The sequence below is a fragment of the Triticum aestivum genome, chromosome 2B (genome assembly GCF_018294505.1).
Source record: "Triticum aestivum cultivar Chinese Spring chromosome 2B, IWGSC CS RefSeq v2.1, whole genome shotgun sequence".
In the NCBI taxonomy this organism is placed as follows: domain Eukaryota; kingdom Viridiplantae; phylum Streptophyta; class Magnoliopsida; order Poales; family Poaceae; genus Triticum; species Triticum aestivum.
This window is the reverse complement of record NC_057798.1, coordinates 145,056,081-145,068,542: the sequence shown is the minus strand read 5'-3', so window position 1 is coordinate 145,068,542 and position 12,462 is coordinate 145,056,081. Positions and strand designations below refer to the sequence as shown.

The window sequence follows — 12,462 nt, the reverse complement described above, 5'->3', positions numbered from 1 at the left end:
GGGACGATGGGGGCGTGGGTTCTGGATCGGGGGAAGCTCCTGGCCGGCGTCGGCGGCCACGATGTCGGCAATGCTCCGGGCATTGCTACCCTTCCTGAAGGCGACATCGTGATCCTCTCCCTCGCCCTCCACCTCCGTGACCCGGGTGAAAGCCCAAAATCTCCTGGTTTGGGCGGCGGCGGCGTTCCAGCGCCGTCTTCTTCCTGAAGACGCCGCCTTGGGTGGGTGGAGGTGGTGGTGTGAGCTTCTGAGCATGTGGGTCGTCGATTATCTTCAGTGGTGTCCTCGTTCGATGGCTTGCAGCAGGCTCCATACTCTTTGTCGGAGATGATGTGATGGTGGAGGAATTGCTCTGCTTGATGGGGTCGCCGTACTTGTCGTCCTTCCTGGCCATCGTCTGGACCGGCTATGCGTGCTCAGGGGTGAGCAGCTCTGCCTACCGACGGCGTGGCGTCCTACGGCCCAGGACGAGAGGGCAGGGGGCCTTCTTTGGAGGCGGAGGCGGATGGCGGTTCTGCAGTGATGGTGCACGGAAGGTGACAGTGTGGTCGTCCTCCGACGGTGACTAGTCTCCTTGGCTTCACCTTATCAATGGCAGGATGTGGAGCTTGCTGAGGGCTTCGATGCTCAGGCCTTTGCTTGGTGCATTTGAATCCCGTTAGTCGTTGTGTAGCATTGTGTATCTTTGCCGTTTTTCCTTTTCCTTTTCTTTTGTTGTTTGCTCAGATGTATTGTGGTGGTGATTGCTTTATAATATAAAGCGGGGGGAAACCCTTTTTCGGTGAAAACTAAAATTGATCTATGAAATCGAGCTAATGATAAGAACTCAAAAATTGGATCTAAACTACAAGATCAATCTAATTTTTGATTGACCGGGTGCCGCACCTCCGGGGAGAGGAGATTAATCTCCCGGGGGCGGCGCGCTGCGGAAGTGGTGGAAGGTTTTAGGATCGGCGTCGTGAGACTAACCGCTCTAATACCATGTGGAAAATATGAGATGGCTAATAATGTGTTGTATTGATCTGACCCGTATAGGAGTATATATAAAGGTACAATGAAGGGAGAGAGACTTGGAGTAGAGGACAAGTTAAACCTATTCTATTTCTATCTCTTATCTCTATCTTAAACGTAAATATACTTTTAACAGTGGTTTTACCCACTACTCCGGTGGTCGACCACTATCTTCTTGCGTCCACCATAAACGTGTGTAAGAACCATCTTGCCCGGACCATATCTTCATGTGGGTGCTGTTGAAGGCATAGCCAGTGATGAAACGCCTAATCTTTAGTGTATTACGGGCAGAACATTTTTGAAAAAGAACCGATGATACCTTTTCAGTCACGAGAGTGATCATTTTTTAACTACGTGATGAGCATACAAAATATGTGATGAATATTATTTTTATAAATACATGATGAGCATTTTTTTTAATTATGTTACTTCCAGTATTTTAAATACACAATGAACATTTTTTTTAAATACATGAATGGCATTTTTTAAAGGCGACAAAACAGTATTTTTCGTGTGATGTTTACACGATAAATATTAAAGATATGTGCGAACATTTTTCTTTAATTCTCGAACAATGTTTTTTATTCTTTAATTCGTGAAACTGAATCCCTTAAACCCTTATTTCTGCTTCAAGACTCTGATATATGCACCTACGCCAAATCATCACTCCAAAAGACAGTACTTCTACTTGAGTGATGTGTTTCAGTGGAATAGTAATTGTTACTACTCACCCATTCTAAAATCTCCCATTTTCATGATCAACAAAGGGATTCAGTTTATACCTCCTGCTCATAAGTCATAAGATATTTTGCTTCCCCAGTCAATTCCAGTTCAGTAAACAGTGTTGTAATGGGCATGACTGATGATGATTGTGAAATCACACCCCTGCATACCTTTGAACAGTAGAAATATAAGATAAAACTCATTCCAGTTCTGAGTGATGATGAGAGGAGCATCAGTGAAAGGATCAACCTCCGAATTACAGAAATCAAGGAGCGGCAATGTTGTACATATGAGCGTAGACGAATAACGTCTTGCATCTGCTGGACTCATGTGTATTGCGGCGGAGGCCAACATCATGTCTGAGTTGACTCACCACGACGACGAAAGCGACAAGGTTTGCCTTGGATCTTATGGTCAGCAATGTGGCTGGACGCGCCGCGGTTTCTGCCGCCTTGTTGGGCATAGCCGTATAGCGAAGGAAGCTATGTTGATGCTTTGCTACATGAAAGGAGACGAAGGAGATATCCCTTGCATCAATTCAGAGTTTAGCACATGTTCGGCGGACTAGAACACTGGAAGTTTTCACCATTATCTAGAACTCATATGTGCTTGATGGTGCTGGTGTACATGGTAGAGATGTGCCTTCTTCCGCTGAGAGATCTACAAGGGACGTCGCTGCTGAGATTGGTGTCAGAAAACCAAAGGGTGTTACCGAAGGGTGTTGATAAATATGATACAGATCAGGAGAGGACAGCGAAGAGAGAAACTACCTCGGCATCTGCTGAAAAAAGAGATAATGAGGACACAGTGGGTGATGAATCTGCTTTAGATAGACACAATGGAAAGATCAAGGAGAGCAAAAAATATCAGCGGCACTGGAAAGCCCAAGGCATCGATTAAATCACTACGGCCCAAGTGTGTGAAGGGAAGTCTGCCCAGATTGTAGTATGATCTTTCTTCTTATAACAAAATAACACGCTGCTGAGCTCATAGTAGCGAGAAAGAAAATGGATGCTACATTTCAGTCGCAATAAGCTGCATCAAAGCTAAAACACCATGATTTTCTATACAATACAGCAGTAGACTAGCTAGTAAACCTTCATAATTGTTTAGATTTCCTTGTGAGTTGGTATGTCCTTAAATGTTAGGACCTTTCATCCGTGGTAACAAAGATTACAAACATCACTCTAAAGGTTTTTTTTTGGGGGGGGGGGGGGGGGATACCAGCCTAATATTCTTAGGCAAGTTTTGTCAAACTCTGGCCTGCAGATCAAAAGAAACAATGCTGCAAATTTACATTACCTTGCCGCGACATGAATGTAGAACCACATGTTCTGTTTATCAACAAGAACAAGCAATCCAAGAGGACTACTAACCAGTAGTCGACTGCATTTAGCAATGCATGCTAACAGTAGGTGCAATTTCAGGACCATCATTTTTTTTCTGAACTAGGAGGGGCACATGGTCTGCAGATCAAGGAACACAGGTGCATGAATAATCATAAATAAAGTACTTTCTTGTTCACTACATCACTGACTCTGAGCTCAATATAATATACTTGTAAAAGCAGCAGTCGAATGGGCATATGCAAGAGTAAAAAACACGCGACAACCAAACATGATCGTTCACTGGCGAACACCATAGACCAAACTGGGGAGCACCCAGAGGCTCTCAAGCTGATTGCTTCTGCCTCCTAGGATGTATGAATTGGAGCGACTTGTGCTGTAAACTGCCTGACCAAGCTCTACAGCAATCCAAGGTTCATCAGAGTCTTTGGACACACTCGGAAGGTAAATGCAGTTACTCTTTCCGCCCCATCTTTCAGGGTTCATGCAAGAAAATGTAGGGCTCATCCTATCAAGGCTGAGAAAGAGAGCCCAGTTTTCCAACTTCTCCATCTTGGTCCACTTAGCTGGTTCGGCTGAAGAATCAAAGCGGAAGACTTGAAAGGTGCCATTGCTTATCAAGTCATCAACAAGATCAACCATGAGAAGCATGTCACCACAGACCACCAACCATGGATCATAATTCAAGCCAACAACGATGTCCTCTCCCCATACAACATCGACTTCCTGCACGCTGGGATGAGGTGCCAAGGATATGGTTTTGAGCGTGTGGGGAAAGTCTATGGCAAACAACTGACCTTTGAACAAAACAATCTGAATAAAGAATTGTTCAGAAACAAGAGGGTACTCTGTCCAGGAATTTGTTCCAACCTGCCACTAGAACACGGATGATTTCGAGAAAAGGAGGAGACACGAGCTGGATGAACTGAGTGGAGCCATAAGAATGCCACAATAGATCGCACAACCGCTGTTGGCTTGGAGTTTGGGCAGCTTCACCTTAGTACATGTGTAAACGTCGACAAGGAGAAGGTGCTCCAAACAGGAGAAAATAAGATGCCCATATGAGCAGCCCAAATAGCGCATGTAATTTGGAGCATTACGGGGAGCTGAGCGGCGAAGAGATAAGTCTGTCCTCACAGGATCACAAGGACGCCATTTGTAGTTTGATAAAAGATAATACCATGTGCCGTAATCCCGATTAGCCTTACGCAAACCTGCTTTGAGATGGAGAGGTGGGAAGACGAAGGCATATATGGATGATGGGAAGGAAAAGACCGCAGCACGCCAAGAGTGACAGGTGCCAGTAAAAGCAAGGAGATCATGGAATGAGCTTAGGAGAGCAATGATTAGGTGAAGCAGGCTGTCCGGTAGGTCTGCCCAAACACGGTGTTCAGATGAGGCTGAGGTAGAGACCAAGCAGTGGCAGATTTTCTTAGATGGCCACTCTGCGACGACCACTTCTCTGTCATACAAAAAATTCAAGAACGATGTATCAGCATTGAGGAATCAGATATCATAGAAAAAAGATTGGAAATGTGGTAGTACTTAGGCTCTTACTGCAGTACTACACATTGAGGAGAAACACAAATTTCCAAGTCATTAAACATTAATGCTTTACATAGTAAGATGTATATCAAGATGGCACACTACAATTAAAATAAGCTACCCCAGAATAGCCAACAGCTTGATGCTCAGTACGACAGAATAAAGATAACCTTATTTAGTGAGCTAAAATTGGTACATTTCCGAATCATGCATTTGGGGGTGATATTTGGGAGCGGCTAGGCGACAGTCGCGTAAAAATCTGAAAACGGCCAGCCAATTCTCCCCCTCCTATCTCAACCATTGGATCAAGATCCAACGGACAATGCTTCATCTTCAACCTCAAACCGGTAGGTGTACTGTTTCTCTTCCCTCACCGATCCAGCACAGGCCTAACCGCCTGTTTCCACCGCCCGCGGCTGACGGCGCTCCCCTGAACCATCGCCCACCACCGTGCTTCCGCCGCCTGGCGATGACCAGTTTTTTCCCGGCGAAACCACCTCCCACACCCCTAAGATAGATAATGAGGTCGCCTGCCCCCCTAAGATAGATAGTGCGGTCGCCTGCCACTCTAAGATAGACCCAGAGGGCTCCTCATAAGAGCTCCTTCCTTCACGCGAAATTCGACTGACCAAATTATAAATTCAGGCGACTACAAGTAGCTAAACCGGTGATGTTTGTACTTTGTAGAGTATTCTCGAAGCAAATAACAAATCAAGTGCCACCAATCTCAAACTCTCACCTGTTTATCCGGACAACATTTGTGCAATCTCTCAGTACGCTCACCTTACCCAACCAAAGCATTGCTGAGGGGCGGGCGTGCATCTCGGCAAGGTAACCGGCAAAATTACCAAGATGCACGACGGCTACTGACCAATAGCTGCCGTAGAGATGTGTTCTTGGCTGATTCTAGTTTGGATCTAATCCACCCAACAAATCTGCACTAGGAAGAGGAGGGGAAAAGAGAGGGAGGGAGAGGTCACGTGTGTGCAGACCTAGAGGCGGGTGCCGGCGGCGAGAGCTCCAGCGGTGGCTGCATGGTCACGGGCTCACGGCACGCCAGTCTGCGTGCCTACCGCTACCGGTGCGCCGCCTTTCTCCGTCGGATTCGTCGTCGAAGAGGCGGTCAGGCGGAGGAAGCCACCGATCGCTGTCCACATTTAAAGGGAATCGATGGGCTCCGTCGTCTGCGTGTTTTCTTACGCCGATGGGCATCGGTCAACCGATGGAAGGCACCGATCGATCGCCTCGCTAGTCACCGTTCGGTCTCGCTGTTTGTATCACTCGTCTTTCTTCTACCATAAGAACGCACGGAGAAGCGAAACACAATTTTCTTTTATCTATCTATATATCTTTATCTTTATCTTTACCTCTTTACCTTTTTATTTTATTTTATATATATATATATATATATATATATTACTAATAAAGCAAATAGTGCTTCTGGTCGTCCGTCATAGAAATTGCACTGGAATTTGGCATAAATTACCCGCCATGCCAAAATCACCGCGGGTTTAGTTCTTACAGAGCAATACACTTATATTGCACAAGCCCACTGGTAGCCCAATGGCCGTGGCGTCGGCCTACCACATAGGAGACCAGCGTTCAATCCCTGGTGACTACAAATTTTTCTCCCTTTTTGCCACGCAGGTCTTCCACCCGCGCGCGCTAATAGGCCGGCCCATAGTTGGCTGGGGGTGGGCCTGTTTTCTATTCTTTTTTTTGCTTTTTATTTCCTTATTTCTGTTTTTATTTTTTCTTATTTAAATTATTTCAGTATTTTTAAAAGAATAAAATTTCGAAAAGCTGCGGGCTTTATTGAGAAGTAATAAAATATTCATGATTTCAAAATATTGTTTGCATATCATAAAAAAAATTCGGAATATCAAATAGATGTTCATGAAATAAAAAAAATCATGATTTTAAAATAATAATCCAGTAGTCTGGAATTAGAAAAAAATGTACATGGCGTGCCTCCTCCTCCTCGACACGCTAATGGGCCGGCCCATGTGCGGGTTCGTTTTTTTGCTTTTTACCTTTTTAATTCTGTTTTTGTTTTTCATTCTTTACAATCATTCTGGATTTTCAAAAGAACCAAATTTCAAAAAGGTGCGAGTTTTATTGAGAAATCATAAATTGTTCATGATTTCAAAGAAAAATCGCATATCATAGAAAAAAAATCACAATATCAACTAGATGTTCATGAAAAAAAACATGATTTTTTTAAAAAAAATCCAGCATTCAAAGTACATTCTGGAATTAGAAAAAAATATACATGATTTTTTTGAAATGTTTCCAAAATTAAAACAGGCCCGTAAATGATGAACGAAACGAAACATCACCTGTGTAGAAGTTTTAATAGGGGATCTGTAGAGGTCAATTTATGATTTTATTTAGTCCCTCGCATCGGGTAAAAAAAAGGTTTCCATGTTTCGTACGATGCTGAAGCCAAAAAATATTGACACAACTTTCTATGGGTTAGTTTTTGTAAACTATATAAAAATGACTAAATGTCTATTTTGCCTCCATACACAGCTATGTCTATTCTGGTACCATGGTAATTGTTATGACAACCACCGCTACGCTAGGTCAAGATTATATACATCATTCATCAGTCTAGCTTAGGCAGGGTCCATCAATGCAGTTTACTCAGCCAAAACTAATTCGTTGTGGCGTCTTAGGAAATCAAATCGTGTTCAAACCATCACTTTTTTTTGAAATGACTTTTCAAAAGTCTCTTATCTCATCATGACATTACTTAAACATAGTTTTTGAAATGACATTTTAAAAGCCCTTATCTCACCTTGGCATTTTAAAAGCCATTATCTACCACTCCTGCATAATTTGATAGTTTTTCTCCCGTTGCAACGCACGGGCATATTTGCTAGTATGAATAAACGGGGCAAACTCATTTTCATCAATGATTAAGAAGACGAGTGTTCCCAGTTAATTAGAGAAAAAAAGGCAATAAACTATACAACTCACTGCACATGAACACAATATAAACCACACACTGCTACGAAGAAAACATCGACGAGTTTGTACCTTATCGTCATCGTCACTTATTCTCTCCGAACAAGCGTTTTGACTTAAAGGAAGCAATCAATGACCAAGTGCATGTGGCCCCGGTCGCTCCCTCGCGGGCGATCCGGGCGTGACCCCTACCCGCCGGGAACAGCCGCGACCCATCGTCCCTCTCCCCGCCGCCGCCGGCGAGCGCCACCGGGCAAAGCCCACTCGGTGTTGGTGGCGGCAGGAGCTTCTCCTCTCTGCTTGTGTGGGGGCGCGGGGGGCTGCTCATCCTGGCAGAGGCACATGGCCATGCGGGTCTGTAAGTGCATCTAGTGCCACCCCTGGTTGGTTTTGAAGTATTGACGACAAAGTTGGTTGAGGGACTAATGCGTTTGTGAGAATTGCAGGATAACGCAGGTAGTGTCCCTCATCGATTCGGTTTACCTACCGGAGATGACCCCTAAAAATGTATGAAGACATTGAAGACAATGGTGGTATGAGAAGATATTCATATTGAAGACTATGACATGAGAAGACATTGCGTGAAGACTATGGAGCGCGAAGACTGTGTGGTTTCGTTGCTTCCTTTTTTTCTTTGTTGAGTCATAGGAACCACCAAACTGTTAAGTGGGGTCCAAGTGAACTAAGTCAGAGTGACTAATGTGATGCTCAACTCAAATCCTATCTCTTCGAGCGAAGACAATGAGAGCAAACCTTATCCAGAGCTGGATGAGTCAGCTTTGCTTGTAGCCCAAGTAAAGTTGCCGCATGTGTTTGAAATCTGACCGTTGGAACACGTGTCAGTTTCTTAGTGACCCAGGGTCATTTTGGACAAATCAGGTCGGGTTGCCTAGTGGCTATAAATAGCCCACCCCCTACACCATAAATTGGTGGCTGCTCAGAGTTTGTGCACGGCTTTTGTCGTTTGAGAGCAACCCACCTCGAAGCATTTGAGAGAGAGAAAAATCCTTGCGAGGATAAAGCCCAAACACCCAGAGCCAAAGAGTGTTAGGCATCACTGAAGTCTTTCTGTCTGTGTGACCTGAAGACTTATTACACTTGAGGACTGTGAATCCTCCAGCCGGTTAGGCGTCGCGTTCTGAGCATCCAAGAGTCATTGTGGATTGCCGGTGAACAAAGTCTGTGAAGGTTTGGAAGTCTCCCTTGAAGACTTACCAGAGTGATTGGGCGAGGACTGGGTGTCCTTAGCTCAAGGGGAATAAGGTGAAGACACGGTCTTCTGAGTTAAATCTCAGCCTCCCTAACCAGACGTACAGTTGTCACAACAACTGGAACTGGTCTAACAAATCCTGTGTCTTCAACAAGCAATTGGTTCTATCCCTTCCCAACCTTACTTTAGTTTGTCTTCGTGGAGTCATTGCCTATCTGTGTATCTGTTTGACTTCATTGCTTGACTACTACTGTTGATTGGCTTCATACTATCTTTCATCCTGATCCGTACTATCTAGTTACTATTAGTCATGTACTTTCACATCATTGCATACTTGACTATGGCTTGCTTAGGGTAGTTTATCTTCCGCTGCATAACAATTAGGTCATTTCTGTTGTTTGTCTTCGAAACTTTCAAGCTTTGAAGACTTTCATAAAAATCACCTATTCACCCCCCTCTAGTCGATAGTAGCACTTTCAGGGTCAATGGAGTGCGCTGGCTGTTGCGGTATGTACCACACGCGAAGCATGCCGGTGTGCTAGGTTTGATTAGATCCCAGCTTCAAAGGCTGGCGGTCGGATGGCTGCGTGCTAATTTGAGGTTGCGGGTGCACATGGTGTCTCCCAGCGGATCTGCAGTGCACGGGCAGACGCTGGCCCCAACGTGGTTCTGCTCAGTGGTGGCCGGGTGTCGGTGTGCGAGCGGCCGGAGTCTTCAAACCGGCGACTGCCTGCGGCCTCGTAGACGGTCGGATCTGTAGTTAGGTAGCCGCAGCTTGTTACGACCCGGCATGGTTGCCTTGACTCAGATCTGGAAGGCTTGGTGGTAGTGATCCAGATCCGGTCGTCCGTTTGGTAGTGACTATGCAGTGACCTCCTACGGCTCCACGACGGTGGTGGTCATCCGAAGGTCTTACAGAGGGTTCATCTCTCGAGATCCGATGGCTGACTTCTGCGGTGAGATGCAAAACTACGGATGATGTCTTGATGCCGAGGGATGGTTGTGCAGCGGTGACGCATCGCATGTAGCTGCTGGGATCGTGAAAAAGTGGTGGCGACAATGCATGAGTTACTTCGATGGTGGTGCTACTCGAGCACCCGGTCTAGAGATCCGGGGTGAAAGCCTAGGTTCGACTGGAGTTGGTTATACCTGGCAATGGTGATGTTTTTTTTACATCGTTACCTTGTTGAAGGCATTGGTCGGACATGCTTTGGACTGATTCTTCAGGGTGAAAACCCAGATTCTGGCCTTAGTGGCTGCATCCGGCGACGGCGATGCTTGAGCGTTGCTCCCTTCCTAAAGGCGTTGCTGTTGAAGACATCGTCGTCCATGTGGTGTCATGATATGGTCGGTGCAGATATGGTCATTGTTGTAGTTTTGACGATCATGGATCTGATTGCTTGGGGACTTTTTCTTTTTAACTCGCCTATGCATGCTTTGGTCTTATGACTTTCCTAGTTGCCGTCGTGTTTGTGTGTGTTGGTGTTGGCTGTGTGCATCTTAGCTATGCAGAGGCCGGGTGCAGGCTCATCGTGTTTTGTATCTTCTTGATGCTTCATTTTGAGTCAATAAAATCCACCCTTTATCGAAAAAAGTGCACGTCGAAGTGGCAGAAGCGGCCACGTGAAGATGCAAGCCAAATGAACAACACACACGCAAGCAACAGGGCCAACAATGGATCCAGGAATAAACAAGCGACAGAGCACTTGATAACCCACAAGTGTAGGGGATAATTGTAGCCTCTTTCGATAAGTAAGAGTGTCGAACCCAACGAGGAGCTAAAGGTAGAACAAATTTTCTCTCAAGTCCTATCTGCCACTGATACGACTCTACGCACGCTTAGTGTTCGCCTTACCTAGAACAAGTATGAAACTAGAAGTACTTTGTAGGTGTGATAGGATAGGTTTGCAAGATAATAAAAAGCACATAAATAAAAAGTAGGGGCTGTTTAGATAAAGATACAATAAAGTAAATATAGCGAGTGTGGAAAAGTGGTGGTAGGAGTTGTGAAATGTCCCTAAGTAATTGACTACTTTATTAGACCGACAACAAGTTTTATGTGGGAGAGGCATAAGCTAACATACTTTCTCTTCTTGGATCATATGCACTTACGATTGGAACTCTAGAAAGCATCCGCAACTACTAAAGATCATTAAGGTAAAACCCAACCATAACATTAAAGCATCAAGTCCCCTTTATCCCATATGCCACAACCCCCTTACTCGGGTTTATGCTTCTGTCACTCAAGCAACCCACTATAAGCGAATCATGAACATATTGCAACACCCTACAGCAGGAATCCCTCATGCTTGCGCGACACGGAGGGCACAATAGGATAGGAAGATAACCACAAGCAAATTAAACCAATCATAGCAATTCATCAATCACCGATAGGACAATGAAAATCTACTCAGACATCATAGGATGGCAACACATCATTGGATAATAATATGAAGCATAAAGCACCATGTTCAAGTAGAGGGTACAACGGGTTGCGGGAGAGTGGACCACTGAATATAGATGGGGGAAGGTGATGGAGATGTTGGTGAAGATGATGGAGGTGTTGGTGTAGATCGCGGTGATGATGATGGCCCCCGGTGGCGTTCCGGCGCCACCGGAAGCAAGGGGGAGAGTGCCCCCCTTCTTCTTCTTCTTCCTTGACCTTATCCCTAGATGGGAGAAGGGTTTCCCCTCTGGTCCATGGCTCCCATGGCGTGGGAGGGGCGAGAGCCCCTCCGAGATTGGATCTGTCTCTCTGTCTCTCTGTTTCTGCGCTCTCAGATTCCGCCCTGGCACCGTTTCCTTTATATCCGGAGATCCGTAACTCCGATTGGATTAAAACCTTCGCCCATATATTTTTCCAAAATATAGCTTTCTTGCGGCCAAAGAAGAGCAGCAACCGCCTTACGTGGGGCCCACGAGGGTCAGGGGAGCGCCCAGGGTAGGCAGGCGCGCCCCCCTGCCTCGTGGCCACCTCGGGCACCGTCTCGCATTGATTTTACTTCCCAAAAATCATAAATATTACAAAATAATTCTTCGTCCGTTTTTATCCCATTTGGACTGCGTTTGATATGGGGTTTCTGCGAAACATAAAACATTCAACAAACAGGAACTGGCACTGGGCACTGGATCAATAAGTTAGTCCCAAAAATAATATAAAAAGTTGCCAAAAGTATATGAAAGTTGAATAATATTGGCATGGAACAATAAAAAATTATAGATACGGCGGAGACGTATCAGCATCCCCAAGCTTAATTCATGCTCGTCCTCGAGTAGGTGAATGATAAAAAAGATATTTTTTGATGTGGAGTTCTACCTAGCATAATCTTGATCATGTAATCTAATCATGGCATGAATATTAAGACACAAGTGGTTCAAAGCAATAGTCTATCATTTGACATAAGAATAATAATACTTCGAGCGTACTAATAAAGAAATCATGTCTTTTCAAAACAACATGGCCAAAGAAAGTTATCCCTACAAAATCATATAGTCTGGCTATACTATAAAAAAAGACACATCCGTGACATTTTGGGCCGAACGAATTTTTTCTGTCATACATATGACACTTCTGTGACGATAACTGTGACAAAACCCGGTATCATCATAGATGTGGTGGGATCCTACTTCTATGACAAAAAATCATGACAGAAAATG

General features: G+C 44.9%; 1 pseudogene; it reads right to left on the bottom strand.

The window, feature by feature from the left end:
* Nucleotides 1-3,201: 3,201 nt before the first annotated feature.
* LOC123043963 (putative F-box/kelch-repeat protein At5g24040) lies at nucleotides 3,202-5,902 on the bottom strand (annotated as a pseudogene).
* Between the last annotated feature and the right edge of the window lie 6,560 nt (nucleotides 5,903-12,462).